Raw genomic sequence first — 18537 nt, 5'->3', positions numbered from 1 at the left:
GTGCAAGCATGCATGTGGCTTTGCCAGGATAGCGGGCTTCCCCTTGGTGCAGGGCGCCATTGACTGCACCCACGTGGCTTTGTGGGCACCGCATCACAATCCAGAGGTATTCCGTAACCGCAAAGGCTACCACTCACTTAATGTGTAGTTTGTGGGCGACCACACACAGCGAATCCTCACAGTCAATGCCCGCTATCCTGGCAGCAGCCACGATGCCTTCATCCTGCGCCAGACCGGTGTGCCTGCTCTGTTCCAGCCACCACATCAAGTTCGCGGCTGGCTGCTGGGAGACAAGGGCTAGCTGCTCTCCACCTGGCTCATGACTCCCCTCCGCAACCACAACACTCCTGCCCTGCACTCATATAATGAGAGCCATGTTGCCACCAGGAACACCAGGCAGACCATCAGAGTGCTCAAGCAACGGTTCCGCTGCCTTGACTGCTCGGGAGGAGCCATCCAGTACTCGGCTGAGCGGGTGTCCCTTTTCGTTGTCATCTGCTGCATGCTGCACAACTTGGCCATCATGAAGGCCCAGCCATTGCCACCAGGCATAGTGGCACCACCTCAGGAGGAGGTAGAGGGAGATGATGAGGCAGAGGAGGAGGAGGAACAGGAGCATGAACAGCAGCGATGGAGCAGGCCGCCACTCAATCGGCCTTCTAGAAGGGCAGTCCGAGACCGCCTCATCAGACTTCGGTTCCAATGAATTGGAGGCCACTTCCCGGTTGCTCAGCACGTCCCCATCATTCCATCAATTTCTCATTCCATACCACAGCCCCAAAGCTGAAATGAGACACAACCCCAAATCTGCAACATTCCTATAATAAATTTATCCAAATACAGCAAGCACATATATACAACAACTAGCTGAAGTGCCCGGCGGTGCCGAGGGTCTTTTGAGGGCATGTTGTTGTTGGAAGAGAGAGAGCGAGCAACTGGGGGGAAGAGACAGAGCGAGCGACTGTGGGGAAGAGAGCAAGCGAGCGACTGGGGGGAAGAGAGCGAGCGAGCGACTGGGGGGAAGAGAGCGAGCGAGCGACTGGGGGGAAGAGAGCGAGCGAGCGACTGGGGGGAAGAGAGAGAGCGAGCGACTGGGGGGAAGAGAGCGAGCGACTGGGGGGGAAGAGAGCGAGCGACTGGGGGGAAGAGAGAGAGCGACTGGGGGGGAAGAGAGAGAGCGACTGGGGGGAAGAGAGAGAGCGAGAGACTGGGGGGAAGAGAGAGAGCGAGTGACGGGGGGGAAGAGAGAGAGCGACTGGGGGGCAGAGAGAGAGCGACTGGGGGGAAGAGAGAGAGCGACTGGGGGGGAAGAGAGAGCGAGAGACTGGGGGGGAAGAAAGAGAGCGACTGGGGGAAGTGGGGGAGGGAAGGGGGAGGTGGGAGGGAGGTGGCAGGGAGGTGGAAGGGGGAGGTGGTGGGGGGAAGGTAGGGGGGAAGGTAGAGGGAGGAAGTTAGGGGGGAAGGTGGGGGGGAAGGTAGGGGGGAAGGTGGGGGGGAAGGTAGGGGGGGAAGGTGGGGGGGAAGGTGGGGGGGGAAGGTATGGGGGAAGGTAGGGGGTGGGGGGGAAGGTAGGGGGGTGGAGGGGGAAGGTAGGGGGTGGAGGGGGAAGGTAGGGGGGTGGAGGGGGAAGGTGGGGGGAAGCGGGGTGTGGGGGGGAAGGGGGTGTGTGGGGGGGGAAGGGGGTGGTGAGGGAGGGAGGGGGAGGGGGGAGAGGGAGGGGGGAGGGAAGGGGAAGGGGAGGGAAAGGGGGAGGGGGAAAGGGAAGGGGGGTGGGGGAAGGAGGGGGGAAGGGGGGAAAAGGGAGGGGGGTAGCCAGCAGACCCTCTCCCCTCTGCCAGTGTTGGACCCTGTCTGGGCCGGAAGCCTGGGACTGGAGTTGCGCTGCTGGCCATTGGAGAAGCCTAAGCCTCGGGCCCCTGCACTGACATGGCTCAGCCTACCTTCATGTCATGTCACCGCAGCGTAGGATTGGTCAATCGTCCTGTCACTCGACTCTAGGAGGGCCCGCCCGCACGCGTGACGAACCTGCCCCCGCGACGCAGCGATTGGTTGACCGTCGGGTCGCTCGACCGTACGATTGGTCGACCTCGACGTCACTCAATGCTAATGAGCGGATAATGAGCGGAATTTTGAACATTTTTTGGATACCGCGGGCGCAATTTTTGTCCGACCGAAACGTAAATACGCTTATGACGGTTCTGGAATCGTATGCTTTCTTTTGACATGACGCACGTGTAGGTACGCTCTATAACTTTAGAGTGTATAGCCGGACAGACAGATGGAAGGACAGACAGACAGACCGACCGCTTTATATATATAGATAGATAGTAGTGCCCGGCGGTGCCGAGGGTTTTTTGAGGGCATGTTGTTGTTGGAAGAGAGAGAGAGAGCGACTGGGGGGAAGAGAGAGCGACTGGGGGAAAGAGAGAGGGAGAGATTGGGGGAAAGAGAGAGAGAGACTGGGGGAAAGAGAAAGAGAGACTGGGGGAAAGAGAGAGAGACTGGGGGAAATAGAGAGAGAGACTGGGGGAAAGAGAGAGAGAGACTGCGGAAAGAGAGCGAGAGACTGGGGGAGAAAGAGAGAGACTGGGGGAGAGAGAGAGAGACTGGGGAGAGAGAGAGAGACTGGGGGAGAGAGAGAGACTGGGGGAGAGAGAGAGACTGGGGGAGAGAGAGACTGGGGAGAGAGAGAGAGATTGGGGAGAGAGAGAGTGACTGGGGGGAGAGAGAGTGACTGGGGAAGAGAGTGAGAGACTGGAGGAGAGAGAGAGAGACTGGGGGAGAGAGAGAGCGACTGGGGGAGAGAGAGAGCGACTGGGGGAGAGAGAGAGAGAGACTGGGGGAAAGAGAAAGAGAGACTGGGGGAAAGAGAGAGAGAGACTGGAGGAAATAGAGAGAGAGACTGGGGGAAAGAGAGAGAGACGGGGGAGAGAGAGACAGGGGGAGAGAGAGACTGGGGAGAGAGAGACTGGGGAGAGAGAGACTGGGGGAGAGAGAGACTGGGGGAGAGAGAGAGAGACTGGGGAGAGAGAGAGAGACTGGGGAGAGAGAGAGACTGGGGAGAGAGAGAGAGAGTGGGAGAGAGAGAGAGAGTGGGGGAGAGAGAGAGAGTGGGGGAGAGAGAGAGAGAGTGGGGAGAGAGAGAGAGTGGGGGAGAGAGAGAGAGAGAGTGGGGGAGAGAGAGAGAGAGAGTGGGGGAGAGAGAGAGAGTGGGGGAGAGAGAGAGGGGGGAGAGAGAGAGAGTGGGGGAGAGAGAAAGAGAGTGGGGGAGAGAGAGAGAGTGGGGAGAGAGAGAGAGTGTGAGAGAGAGACTGGGAGTGTGAGAGAGAGAGAGACTGGGAGTGTGAGAGAGGGAGAGAGAGAGAGAGGGAGAGAGAGACAGAGAGAGAGAGGGAGAGAGAGACAGAGAGAGAGAGGGAGAGAGAGACAGAGGGAAAGAGAGAGAGACAGAGAGGGAAGGAGAGAGAGAGGGAAGGAGAGAAAGGGGAAAGGGGTGGGGGGAAGGGGGGGTGGGAGGGGGGGAAAGGGGGTTGGGAGGGGGGAAAGGGGGAAAGGGGGTGGGAGGGGAGAAAGGGGGGTGGGAGGGGGAGGGGGGGAAAGGGGGGTGGGAGGGGGTGGGGGGAAAAGGGGGGGTGGGAGGGGGGAAGGGGGGTGTGGAGGGGGTGAAGGGTGTGTGTGGGGGGGAAGGGGGTGTGTGGGGGGGAAGGGGGCGTGTGGGGGGAAGGGGGGGTGTGGGGGGAAGGGGGAGTGTGGGGGGGAAGGGGGTGTGGGAGGGGGGGAAGGGGGTGTGTGGGAGGGGGGAAGGGTGTGTGTGTGGGGGGGAAGGGTGTTTGTGGGAGGGGGGAAGGTGGTGTGTGGGAGGGGTGAAGGAGGTGTGTGGGGGGGAAGGGGGGTGTGGGAAGGGGGGGAAGGGGGGTGTGGGAAGTGGGGGAAGGAGGGGTTTGTGTAAGTGGGGTAGGGGGTGTGTGGGGGGGAAGGGGGGTGTGTGGGGGGGAAGGGGGTGTGTGGGGGGGAAGGGTGTTTGTGGGAGGGGGAAGGGGGTGTGTGGGAGGGGGGAAGGGGATGTGTGGGGGGGAAGGGGGGGTGTGGGAAGGGGGGGGAAGGGGGGTGGGAAGGGGGGAAGGGGGTGTGTGGGAGGGGGGAAGGGGTGTGTGGGGGTGAAGGGGGTGTGTGGGAGGGGGAAAGGGTGTTTGTGGGGGTGGAAGTGTATGTGTGGGGGGGAAGGGGGTGTGGGAAGGGGAGGGAAGGGGTGTGTGTGGGGGGAAGGGTGTGTGTGGGAGGGGGGAAGGGGTGTGTGGGAAGGGGGGGAGGGGGGGAAGGGGGGTGTGGGAGCGGGGGTGAAGGGGGTGTGTGGGGGGGTGAAGGGGGTGTGTCGGAGGGGGCGAAGGGTGTGTGTGGGAGGAAGGGGGTGTGTGGGAGGGGGGGAAGGAGGGGGGAAAGGGAGAGGGGGAGCCAGCAGACCCTCTCCCCTCTGCCAGTGTTGGTCCCTGTCTGGGCCGGAAGCCTGGGACTGGAGTTGCGCTGCCGGCCGTTGGAGAAGCCTAGGCCTCGGGCCCCTGCACTGACATGGCCCAGCCTACCTTTTAATACCTTGAAACATGAAACTTAAAGTACTTATAAAACATTTTTGGTAAATCTTTCTATAACATACACTTTACAACCTCACCAATCGTTTTATTAAAAAAGGGGGTCCTCACCTGTCAGTGTGTTGTATCGCAAACAACAATGGCCGCCGCTTGCTGTTCAGTTGGAAAGATTAGGCCCCGCCCACACACTCGATTGTCTCTCCAGGACCCGATTGGGAGCACTGAAGCCCCACCCACTCTATGTTCCTGTACTAAGATGGCTGCGCATGCACTCTGTTACACACTGAATCAAGATGGCGTCGCACTGAAACTTTTCACCCTCCTTGACAAAGATGGCTGCCGTTACCCTGGGGCTGTCAGCAGAAGAAATCCCCTCAGCTGCAAACACGGGACCTTCAGATAATTATTCGGGGCTTGCGACCTACCCCAGTTGCTTATGAAGCCTCCCCACCTACCGACCCTGGGAATGGAGCGGAGGCAGCAGACCCTCTCCCCTCTGCCAGTGTTGGTCCCTGTCTAGGCCGGGAGCCTGGGACTGGAGTTGCGCTGCTGGCGGTTGGAGAAGCCTAAGCCCCAGGTCCCCGCACTGACATGGCCCCGAGAAATAAATCACATACTGGACTCATTTATTACATGCAAATTATATAATGAGCTAGTTGGGCTCCTAAGTACCAAATTTGTGCTGGATAAAACCCCCTCCACACACACAGAAAGTGGGAAAAATAAATCAATAGTTAGTAGTTAGGAATCAAGATGGCTGACACTCACCTCGGTTCAGAATGATAAGGCCCGCCCACACATGCACCGATTGGTCAACCGTCAGGTCACTGAAGTGTAGGATTGGTCAATGGTCCTGTCACTCGACTGTAGGATGGCCCGCCCGCACACACAATGAACCCGCCCCCACTCGATGCAAATGAGCGGATAATGAGCGGAATTTTGAAAGTTTTTTGGATACCGTTGGCACAATTGTTGTCCGACCAAAAAGTAAATATGCCTACAAGAGTCCCCTAATGATGAGCTTTCTTTTGATATAACATATGTGTAGGTACGCTCTATAACTTTTGATTGTATAGCCGGACAGACAGACAGACAGAGAGACAGACAGAGAGACATACTGTTTTATATATATAGATAATAGCTAATCACCCTTGTGCAAACCCTTACTTCCCCTCTTTACAGTCGCTTTTCCTAATCTACTGGTCCTATGTAATGTCTCCCCAGTGGCTGTAGCCAGGCTGGCGGAAGGCTGCTGAGTGTCGGTGCCAGAGACTACAGATGGCCTTGCAGGATGCCCTCGGCCAGCTCTGGGCCTGGAAGGCCTGGTTGAACACTGCGACCCCTCAGGATGGGCGGCGGCAGTCTGGGCTGGATGGATGACAGGCAGCAACAAGTGCAGTGGCGGAGTGGCAGTGGTGGGATCAGGAATGCTATCATCCTGACAGAGGATGACAGGTTCCTGCTCCACTGACCCACTGCCACTCCCCCGGGGCAGAACCTCAGCATCCCTACCAATCTGCTGAAGCACAGATTGGTGGCCTGCTATGACACCGTGTGATCCCCGTGGACTGTGGTGGACCCAGCGACAATGGCAGCAGTCAGAGCTTGCGTGGCATCAAGCTGAGACTGCATGAGAGCAGTCTGAGATTGGATGCCACCAACCATTGACTGCATGACAGCACTAAGACATTGCGTTGCTTCCGCCTGGGCTGCAATGGAAGCTGCCACATCGCCCATGACACGTGTCATGAGGTCTGGATCCACACAGTCTCTCTGGGAGTCCGCCATCCTCTGGAGAGTGGAAATGATGGGCTCCATGGTGTGCGCAGAGTTCTGTGCAATGTTGGAGGTGGACTCCTCCACGCTCCTTACCATTGCCGAGAGGCTCTCGGGCACCCTTGCCATTGCACCCATCATCTCTGTATGCATGCCCATCAGCCTTCTCGTGAACTCCTCCCCATTGAGGTCCTCATCTGAGTCCTGTGCAGCAGAACTCGGGCGCGAACTCAACTGCTAGGGAGCTGTCTCTCGAGCTACCCTTTCCCCCTGGCCTTGCTGCAACCTGCTCATCCCCGGTGCATCACACAGTGCAGACCCCCTACTAAACTTGCCTCTAAAGATCACGTAGTGCCAGTATCTGAGGTGGTGCCTGCGGCTGAGAGATGCAGTGATGCAGTGCTTTGCTCCTCCTCTTCTTCCTCACTCTCAGTGGGAGGCTCAGGGACAGGCTGGTCCTCTGGTTGCTGATTCACTGAAAGCATAAAAGGCACAAGACTCGCGTTAAGGTGAGGACAGGGGGGCAGGAAGGGAGCAAGGAATGCAGACAGTACCAGGAGCTGGAAAGTGGAAAAGGCTTGAGGTGTGAGGGGGAAGTGGGATGAGAGAAAGAGAGGGGATGAACATACCGTTGTTGCTCCCAAGGGGGCCGACGTTGCTGACGGCCACACCGCCCACCACCTGCTGCTGAATAAGTCACAGCACTCGCTCCTCCAGGTCTGAAAGCTGCTGGAGCTATGCATCACTCCGCTTGTTCTCTGTTGCTCCCTCTCTTGGCCTGCAAGAGAAACAGCAATGTGTTTGGGAGATATGCCTGCTGTTGTTGAATAGCTGTGATTGTTAGCAAGGCGTGAGATGTGGATGCAAGTTTGAGTAGGTGCAGATACTTGGTGGGTGAGTGGTGGGGGTGTGGTGGTTTGTGCAGTGTGCACAGACTGAGGTTCAGATGCTAGTAGGTAGTATTATGTCCGTGTGTAATTGAGACACGGACTGCAGGAGTTGGTTATAACAGGTCTTTACTGAGTGGAGACAAACGGGAACTACTATACAAAGTTACTACACAGGCTTATATACAGGGGTGGTCACTACTGGTACTGCAGGATACAGGGGCTGCAGAATATAGTTCCTTCTGCAAAGTACATACACTACAGGTAGGACCTGTTGAAGCGTGTACTCACCTTGACCACCCGAGTGAAGTTGTTGAATTTCTTCCGGCACTGTGTCAGGCTGCATTCCACCACACTACTGGCTGAGAACTCCTGGGCTACTTCCCTCCACATTGCCCTGAAGACCTGGGGCCATGGCCTCCTTCCAGTGTCTGGGAACAGCACTGCCCTCCTTCACTCCACTCCTGCGACCAATGACTCCAATGCCTCGTCCGTGAAACGATGCGCTCTCTCCCTATGAGTGGGATCAGCCATCACGATCAGGGGATTGAGTTGTTCACAGGTCACCTTCACAGCCAGCAATGCTGGTAATGAGGATCTGCACAATGATGCAACCTCCCCTTTAAGAGCTGGAAGGGGCCAGTTTGATGGATCATTCCCGATTGCATAGCACCTGAAATTCATGATCACTTTACTGGTAGCGCCCTACTTAGGTCATTAGCGCTTGATTTAGTGGGAGGGGAGGGGGAGGGGGAAGGGGAGGAGGGGAGGGAGAGGGAGAAGGGGAGGAGGGGGAGGGGAGGGGAAGGGGAGGAGGGGGAGGGGAGGGGAAGGGGAGGAGGGGGGAGGGGGGAAGGGGCAAGGGGGGGAGGGGGAGGGGGAAGGGGAGGGGGAGGGGGTGGGGGGGAAGGGGGGGAAGGGGAGGGGGGGAGGGGAGGATGGTGAGGGGGAGGAGGGGAGGATGGGGAGGGGGAGGAGGGGAGGATGGGGAGGGGGAAAGGGGAGGGGGGTGGGGGGGAAAGGGGGTGTGGGGGAGTGAAGGGGGAGGTGGAAGGTGAGGTGGGAGGGAGGTGGGGGGTGGGAGGGGAGGTGGGAGGGAGGTGGGGGTGGAAGGGGAGGTGGGAGGGAGGTGCGGGGGAAGGGGGTGTGGGGAGTGTGGGGAGGGGAAGGGGGGTGTGGGGGGTTGAAAGGGAGGGGGGAGATTGAGGGGAGGGGGGAAGGGGGGTTGGGGGGAAGGGGGTGTGGGGGAAGGAGGCGGGAGGGGGGTAGCCAGCAGACCCTCTCCCCTTTGCCAGTGTTGGTTCCTGTCTGGGCCGGAAGCCTGGGACTGGAGTTGCGCTGCTGGTCATTGGAGAAGCCTAGGCCTCGGCCTCGGGCCCCTGCACTGACATGGCCCAGCCTACCTTTTAATACCTTGAAACATGAAACTTAAAGTACTTATAAAACATTATTGGTAAATCTTTCTATAACATACACTTTACAACCTCACCAATCTTTTTATTAAAAAAGGGGTCCTCACCTGTCAGTGTGTTGTATCACAAACAATGGCCGCTGCTTGCTTTTCAGTTGGAAAGATTAGGCCCCGCCCACACAGTGGATTGTCTGTCCCGGTCACCAGGACCCGATTGGGAGCACTGAAGCCCCACCCACTCTATGTTCCTGTACTAAGATGGCCACGCATGCACTCTGTTACACACTGAATCAAAATGGCGTCACACTGAAACTTTTCGCCCTCCTTGACAAAGATGGCTGCCGTTAACCTGGGGCTGTCAGCAGAAGAAATTCCCTCAGCTGCAAACACAGGATCTTCAGATAATTATTCGGGGCTTGCGACCTACCCCAGTTGCTTATGAAGCCTCCCCACCTACCGACCCCAGGAATGGAGCTGAGGCAGCACACCCTCTCCCCTGTGCCAGTGTTGGTCCCTGGAGCCTGGGACTGGAGTTGCGCTGCTGGCAGTTGGAGAAGCCTAGGCCCCGGGCCTGGAAAAACGGTGAAAGGTAGGAAAATTATAGAGGTTAGAGAAAAGATTTACAAATTAATTAACTTTTTTAAAAAACAATTTGTGTTTTAAAAGCAACTTTTTTTTTGCTGGAAATTGAGATTTGAAAAGAAACACGCAGAAAGCGGGAAAAAGAAATGAACAGTTTGGAATCAAGATGGCGGCCACTCACCTCGGTTCAGAACGATAAGGCCCGCCCACACATGCACTGATTGGTCAACCGTCAGGTCACTGAACTGTAGGATTGGTCAATCGTCCTGTCACTCGACTGTAGGATGGCCCGCCCGCACACGCAATGAACCCGCCCCCATGACGCAGCGATTGGTCGACCATCGGGTCGCTCGGCTGTACGATTGGTCAACCTTCACGTCACTCGATACTAATGAGCGGATAATGAGCGGAATTTTGAACGTTTTTTGGATACCGTCGGAACAATTTTTGTCCGACCAAAAAGTAAATATGCCTACAAGAGTCCCCTAATGATGAGCTTTCTTTTGATATAACATATGTGTAGGTACGCTCTATAACTTTTGATTGTATAGCCGGACAGAGAGACATACCGTTTTTTATATATATATAGATGTGGACATAGGAATTTATAATGGTAAACATTGACTGGAAATGCATGCTGATATAAGATATTTAATGCACTATCAGCACAGAGGAAGTCAAGACCAAGTGCAGTATTCAGGTTAAGCAAGCTTAGAAGATGGGAGGAGAATTGGAACCAGTTATGGAAGCTAGGAACAGGTAGGGGGAGGAGGAAGATGGGAGGTAAAGGAGGGAATGGTTGGGAACGAGATGAGGTGAGCAAAGGAGAGGAGGAAGGAAGGGGAAAGGGGATGGGAGGAAGGAGCGGGGAGGAGGAAGAGTATATCATCGCATAATCCATGTTGATTGAACTAAAAAAGCCCCAATTTTTCAAGTCTTTCTTTGTATCTGTATTTCATGCCAGGCAGCATCCTAGTGTATCTATGTTGTACCTTCACTAAAGCCTCAATATCCTTGCTATTGTGTGGAGCCCAATACTGCACACAACGGAGGTCTTATTAAAATTTTCATATAGGCTCATCATTACCTCTTGGCTTTTATATTCCATGGGGGAAAAAAATCTTTGGCGCCCCCTTTGGGGCACTAACTTCGGTAGCGCCCCGAAAAAGTTAGTGCCCCTGTGCCGTAAATTCAGTGGTAGCGCCCCAGGCAGGAGGTGGGGCGCTACTGGAAACACGTAGCGCTGCGGTATTGCAGGCCTCCCTCCCCTGATTAAAGGGGAGGAGCATAGCGCTGCACGCACTGGGGCCCTGCTGGACCACCGGGGAGCGGGGTGCCGGGAAAGCAGCCCGGCACTCAAGAGGAGTGCCGGGCTGAGCGATCGCGGCCGGCACCCCAAATGAAAGAGTGGAAGGGGGCAGGTGCTGGCATGCGTGCAGAAAAAGGCCTGACACCTGCCCTTTAAATACCACCGCCATGGCTGCACAAATGCCACCCTGACCCTGTTGGACATATCGTCCGGTGATAGATCAGGGGGCGCAGCTGAAGATTGCAGCTGGGGCGCGAGCGAGGTGCTGTGCACGGCGATTACGTCATTGCCGGAGGCGCAGCGCCGCGGGGCGCTACCGGCTACCGCCGCTGCTAACCTCCCGCTGAATTTCGCCAACAGGAAGCGCAAAGCAACCCAATTTTTCCCCCTATACCTCTTGTGATAAAATATAAAATTCTATTACCCTGTAGCTGTTTTTACGGCCTAATGAACCTGAAGTGATGCCTCTAAAAGGTAAAGAGAAAATAGCTATGTTTAGAAGGAGTGCTATGCTTGACAAACCTTATAGAATTCTTTGAGGAGGTAGCCGATGTGGTAGACAGGGAAATACAGTGGACGTATGTGGATTTTAGGAAGCCTTTGACAAGGAATCCTGCTGTGCGTCCGTCGTGCATAAGTAATAAATCCTGTCTCAGGAAAATGGGTCAGGGTTGCGGCGATGTCAGAGAGGCAGACGGAAGTTCTGCTTTGTCACAGCATGTGTGGGGAGAAAAATCTAAAGTTTATCAGAACCAGGATGAGTTTTCTCTACATCAGATATTAGCAGTAGCATAATTGGTATTAAACAGTAGAGAGTAGGAATAACCCCATCGTCCATAGATTGAGCTGTATGTTGATATATTTTTGTTATTCATTAATTCACGGGATATGCAGGTCATTGGCAAGGCCAGCATTTATTGCCCATCCCTAATTGCTCTTGAGAAGGTGGTGGTGAGCCCCCTTCTTGAACCGCTGCAGTCCGTGTGGTGAAGGTACTCCCACAGTGCTGTTAGGGAGGGAGTTCCAAGATTTTGACCCAGCGACAATGAAGGTACGGTGATATATTTCCAAGTCAGAATGGTGTGTAACTTGAAGGGTAACTTGGAGGTGGTGGTGTTCCCATGCACCTGCTGCCCTTGTGCTTCTAGGTGGTAGAGGTTGCAGGTTTGGGAGGTGCTGTCGAAGAAGCCTTGGCGAGTTGCTGCAGTGCATCTGTAAATGGTACACACTGCAGCCACTGTACGCCGGTGGTGGAGGGAGTGAATGTTTAAGGTGGTGGATGGGGTGCCGATCAAGCGGGCTGCTTTGTCCAGGATCATGTCGAGCTTCTTGAGTGTTGTTGGAGCTGCACTCATCCAGGCAGGTGGAGAATATTCTATCATACTCCTGACTTGAGCCTTTTAGATGGTGGAAAGGCTTTGGGGAGTCAGGAGGTGAGTCACTCGCTGCAGAATACGCAGCCTCTGACCTGCTCCTGTAGCCACAGTATTTAGGTGGCTGGTCCAGTTCAGTTTCTGGTCAATGGTGACCCCCAGGATGTTGATGGTGGGGATTTTGACGATGGTAATGCCATTGAATGTCAAAGGGAGGTGGTTGGATTCTCTCTTGTTGGAGATCGTCATTGCCTGGCACTTGTGTGGCGTGAGCGTTACTTTACGCTTATCAGTCCAAGCCTGGGTGTTGTCCAGGTTTTCTGCATGTGGGCACAGACTGCTTCGTTATCTAAGGAATTGCGAATGGAACTAAACACCGCAATCATCAGCGAACATCCCCACTTCTGACCTCATGATGGAAGGAAGGTTATTGTTGAAGCAGCTGAAGATAGCTGGGCCTAGGACACTGCCCCGAGGAACTCCTGCAGTGATGTCCTGGGGCTGTAATGATTGACCTTCAACCACCACAACCATCTTCCTTTGTGTTAGGTATGACTCCAGCCAGTGGAGAGTTTTCCTCCCCTGATTCCCATTGACTTCAATTTTACTAGGGCTCCTTCATGCCACACTTGGTCAAATGCTGCCTTGATGTCAAGGGCAGTCACTCTCACCTCACCTCTGGAATTCAGCGCCTTTGTCCATGTTTGGACCAAGGCTGTAATGAGGTCGGGAACTGAGTGGTCCTGGCGGAACCCAAATTGAGCATCAGTGAGCAGGTTATTGGTGAGTAAGTGCCGCTTGATAGCACTGTCGAAGACACCTTCCATCACTTTGCTGATGATTGAGAGTAGGCTGATGGGGCGGTAATTGGCCGGATTGAATTTTCCTGTTTTTTGTGAACAGGATATACCTGGGCAATTTTCCACTTTGTCGGGTAGATGCCAGTGCTGTAGCTGTACTGGAACAGCTCGGCTAGAGGCACAGCTAGTTCTGGAGCAGAAGTCGTCAGCACTACAGCCAGGATGTTGTCGGGGCCCAGAGCCTCTGCTGCATCCAGTGTACTCAACTTTTTCTTGATATCCTGTGGAGTGAATCGAATTTGATGAAGACTGGCATCTATGATGGTGCAGACAGCAGGAGGAGGCTGAGATGGATCATCCACTCGGCACTTCTGGCTGAAGATGATTGCTGTAGTGTATGTACCCGTCTACCTTTAAGAGAACTATTGTATGTAACCGTTCACCTTTAAGAGAACTATTTTAGGTGTGGCACTACTTTGTTTGGCTTCTGTATACGGTAATACCGACGGTGACCACACCAGTATATAAGTGTTGTGCCAGGAGTTATTGGGCAGATTCGCCCTGACCTTCGAATAGTAAAGTCCTGTTTTAAGTTACTCTTGGAGTCTGTGTATTAATTAACTAAACAACCCACAGACTTTACAGTGGCGACGAGTCCGATCGTACCCTGCGGCAACAATAATTCCGAAGCAGTTAACGAGCGTCGAGAAGAGGCAACCGCCCTTGTCATTCTGCTGGGGAGAAAACTCGAGTCTGCAGAGCTGGAAAGGAGGAAGAATTCAGAGACAAAGACTTCCATCAGCAACAGGCACTGACTGTCCCTTCTGCCACGGTGAGGAGTGAGCCGATCAGCACGAGAAGCAAGGCGGCCACGGTGACTGTGAGTAAGGGAAAAGTAAAAAGAATAACCGGAGGATAAGGGCGGTGCACTCGACCACGGTCGAGGGGGAAAGGAGCCGGACAGAAGTCGGGCCCAGAGGCGCTGAGACTGGGGCAGCGTGGAGCAAGGAAGCCGCGGTACAGACAGGCTGGGGACGCAACGGCGTCGTGAGACAGCTAGACCGCGACCGGCGAAAAAGGCCGGGCAGCGACCGAAGCCACGAAGCGCTGCGACCGGGAGCGTAGGCGCGGGAAGATATAAAAACTCAGCCGCAGCCGGGGAGGGAAGCACCGGACTGCGAGACGGCTGGGAGAGGCGGTTGGGAGCCGAGCGAGCGGGAGAGGCAGAGCCGACCAAGGGAGACTGCGCGAGAGCCAGTCCAGCGGCTGAAACTGTTCTCCGTCAACGGGGTGTACCCAGCGCCGGTAGAGCCGAGCGAGCGGGAGAGGCAGAGCCGACCAAGGGAGACTGCGCGAGAGCCAGTCCAGCGGCTGAAACTGTTCTCCGTCAACGGGGTGTACCCAGCGCCGGTAGAGCCGAGAGAGCGGGAGAGAGACCGAGCCCGAGCAAGGGGAACTGAGCGAGAGCCAGCCCAGCGGCTGAACCTGTTCGCCGTCAACGGGGTGTACCTAGCGCCGGTTGCCTTGCCGAGAAAAGGGAAAGCACTGAAGCCGACGCGCAGGCTGTGAATCTGAAAGCCAGCGGCCGTCGCCTGTGGGGGAAAGTGTACCCCTCCCGCTAGGGAAGAAACGCGGGAAGCCGCCATTAGGCGGGGAAGAAGACAGAAGCGGGAAACCGCCATTGAAGTGGGCGGGGAGAGAAGATAAGCGCGGGAAACCGCCATTTCCGCGGGAAAACCGCCATCTTAGAAAAAAAAAAATAAGTTAAAGAAATAATTCAGGGTGTTATCAGAAAGAGAGGAAGATGCCTAAGCGTGGTAACATCAACGATTTTAATGCCGAGGTAGAAGACTGGGCCACGTACGTGGAATGCATCGAGATCTATTGTGAGGCCAATAAAATAGAAGAAGATGACAAAGCTATAACCTTGCTAAACTCGATGGGCGCGAAGACATACGGGCTCTTGAAGCATCTACTATCACCAGCTAAACCGGCGGATCAGACTTTCGATGATATTGTGGCTGTTCTGAAGGATCACTTGAACCCCACACCGTTGATGTTGGCGGAACGATTCAAATTCTATGCGAGAACGCAATGGAAAGACGAAAGCAACGCAGAATACTTGGTCGAACTGCGCAGACTAGCGAAATACTGCCAGTTTGGAGGGAATCTGACAGAGGCATTGCGAGACAAGTTCGTGTGCGGGTTGGCAAAGGAAGGAACGCAAAAGCGACTACTCGAAGAGAACGACCTTACACTTGACAGGGCTGTCCTTATTGCAGCATCGCACGAAGCCGCAGCGAAGGGAACTGCGGAAATGCAGCTAAAGACAGCAGCACTAAGTGTGGATCAAATTACCTCGACAACAACAAAATGCTATCGTTGTGGGAAGACAACACACGACCAGAACCAATGCTGGTTTAAGAACCAGGAATGTAGGAAATGTGGCAAACTGGGTCACATAGCTAAGGTATGCCGGTCAGGGAAGAAGACCAACAACCAAAGGACCAACAACCAAAGGAAGCCATCACAGGAAAAGTACAACAAGGTACACAAGGTGGCTGAGAAGAGTTCAGACGAACAGAATTCAGACTCAGACCCAAACGGCCAGGAGCTGGGTAGTCTGAGAATTCACAATGTGAGTAAGGAAGCTGACCTACAAACTATCTGGGTCATGCTAAAAATAGCTGGAATCCAAGTGAAAATGGAGTTGGACACTGGATCAGCTCTATCAGTCATAAATCGAAGGGATTACCACCGGCTATTCTCACATATACCCTTAAGAGATACCAAGTTCGTATTGCAGACATACACGGGGCATAAAGTATACCCCATGGGAAAGATAAGAGTCAAAGTGAGAGATAGGGGTAAAGAACACCCAAGAATGAACTTATACGTACTACATGAGGGAGGACCACCACTTCTAGGACGGGAGTGGATCAAGAAAATAGACATGGAATGGCACTATCTAAAAGCCATAACGAGTGAGGACTCGGTGCAGACAATCAGCTCAGATTCTGAAACGGATGACGATAAGACCAACCCAAATATGAAAGACAAGGCTGAAATGGACTTGCCAACAAAGGTTGGAAAAACGAAGGCATGCATAAAGGCTTATGCTCCAGAGAAGAACAAAGTTTCAGAACAGAACTCCACCGAACAACGACAACCTAGTTTGACAGAAAATTCTGAGCCTGTTCAAGTTACGGACATATCCATGACGGAAGAACACCGAGCTCGGACTCAAACTTATTTCAAATTACGACAACAATTAGAACAATTGAGTTACCGTCTCGTACAAGAGATGAAAACAATGAAAAAGTTCTATGACACCGAATGGGAGAATCTGGAAAGACAACAGAAGCAGCTAGTTCAAGCAGAGAGCGACCATAGAGCCATCGTGACCAATTACCGATCACATCTCCCTTATGCTGTTCAGGAGTTAGAATATTTGCAGGAAGAAGCAAATGAAGAGGAATCTTCAGGAAGCCAGGATTTTATTCCAGTTCTTCTCTACGACTCCTTACAAGCAGAGTGTGAGAAGTTGAAAGAACAGTATGAACAGGCCCAGGCTACAATTCTGGAAGGGGTTAACTCGGCAACCTCCGAAAAGCTAGTTTCAGTGGCGGCATATGAGCAACTGAAGGTTGAACATGAGCAAGAAGTCCAAAGGCTGCAGGAAATTCTTGATGAGCTCAAGGCCAAGACAGGCTCATCGGTAGAAGTTCCATCCATAGATGAGAAATTAGAGGTGAAAGACATGGCAGAACATGAAAGACAAGATGTACAAGAACTCATAAAAATATTAAAGGAAACCCAAGACAAATATGGGGCGGCAATGACCGAGATTCAACAACTTGAAGAACAGATTCAACTGGGAATCCGTTCAGTGGAAGAAAAGGGAACTGTAAGAAACACAGAGACTGTAAGAATGGCCTCTGAACATGAACTAGAGAGCATCAAGGCGCAACTTCTCCGAGCGCTGGAAGCCAAAGTACAAGAGGAAAAGAAGGTGAAAGCATTGGAGGAAAAGGTGGATGAAATGGAGAAGACTCTGACCCACAGTGTTCCCGTGGAAGAGTTAACGGTCAGCCAACTCCTTCATATGCTGAAGGACAAGACTCTACAATGGGAACAATCTGAACACGAGCTTCAATCTTCAAAGGGAAGGAGTTCGGAGCTCTCAAAAGTTATGGAAATAGCTGAGGTTGCAACACAGGTTTTACAGGGATGCCAAAAGTACGCTGAATCACGTCAATGTGAACAGCAGAATGTTGAAACAGCTGCTCCAGTAGAAGGATTGAATAGCCTGATCAATCAATCCCCGAGGGAAGGGGAAGTGTTGAAATCACAAACGAGGTCATTAGTGAAGGATTTGCAGGAAACCCAGGAAGAGCGGGATGAATATGAACGCATGAAGAAGTCTCTTCAGGAAAGATGTCTAGGGAGGGAACAACAGTCGGCTAACGTCCAGTTGGGTACGGAAGAAGTAGCAGGCCCTCTCGCTAGACTAGCTCAGGACCACACCGAATATTACCATGACCTGTTGAGTGACACGGAATATTACGATGACTTGGTCTGCCCAGCTTATGATGAAAACTCCCAAAGTGCAGAAATCAGGATGAAGCACTTAAAGTCTAAGGAACATAGGGAGATGGTGGCGCTACAGCTGGCAGCGGATAAGGGAGCCCCGAGAGTCTCCAAGAAGCAGAAAAGAAAAAGACGAAGCAGAAGACGATAACCATCTAAATCATTATCACTTCTATCAGATCATGCACGTGGGCCCCACGAAGGGGGCCAAATCAGTTGGAAAGTAGGAAAAATTACCAAGGCAGTCCAGCTGTTTGTAAAAGTCAGCACTGCTGGTTCAGCAGGACGGAAGTTCAAGCTGTTAAGCCAAGGGAAAGACTATTGGATGAGTCACGCTAGAAATGTGAACCGGCTACACCACAGAGATGTTGTTCGGACCGAGTCAAGACCAGAGACTGAATCTGTGAACTGTTCCCGCAGAGACTGAATCTGTGAACTGTTTCCCGCAGAGACTATATCTGTGAATTGTTTTACATGAAGTTGATTATATGTTATGTTTAATGGGGAATACGTATGTTGTAAGCTAAAAAGGGAGGATTGTAGTGTATGTACCCGTCTACCTTTAAGAGAACTATTGTATGTAACCGTTCACCTTTAAGAGAACTATTTTAGGTGTGGCACTACTTTGTTTGGCTTCTGTATACGGTAATACCGACGGTGACCACACCAGTATATAAGTGTTGTGCCAGGAGTTATTGGGCAGATTTGCCCTGACCTTCGAATAGTAAAGTCCTGTTTTAAGTTACTCTTGGAGTCTGTCTATTAATTAACTAAACAACCCACAGACTTTACAATTGCGAATGATTCAGCCTTGTCTTTTGCACTCACGTGCTGAACTCCACCATCGATGAGAATGGGGATGTTCATGGAGCCTCCTCCTCCCGTTAGTTGTTTAATTGTCCTTCACCATTCACAAATGGATGTGGCAGGACTGCAGAGCTTTGATCTGATCCGTTGGTTGTGGGATCACTTGGCTTTTTCTATAGCATGCTGCTTCCACTGTTTAGCATGCATGTAGTTCTGTGTTGTAGCTTCACCAGGTTGGCACCTCATTTTCAGGTATGCCTGGTGCTGCTCCTGGCATGCACTTCCACACTCCTTTTTGATCCAGGGCTGGTCGCCTGGTTTGGTGGTAATGGCAGAATGAGGGCTATGCTGGGCTGTAATCTGAGATTACAGATTGTGGTGAAATACAATTCTGCTGCTGCTGATTGTTAACAATG

Source organism: Somniosus microcephalus, chromosome 5, assembly GCF_052327205.1.
Source record: "Somniosus microcephalus isolate GS21.2 chromosome 5, FLI_Smic_1.0, whole genome shotgun sequence".
Classification (NCBI taxonomy): Eukaryota; Metazoa; Chordata; class Chondrichthyes; order Squaliformes; family Somniosidae; genus Somniosus; species Somniosus microcephalus.
The sequence above is the reverse complement of the archived record's forward strand: the minus strand, read 5'-3'. Positions refer to the sequence as shown.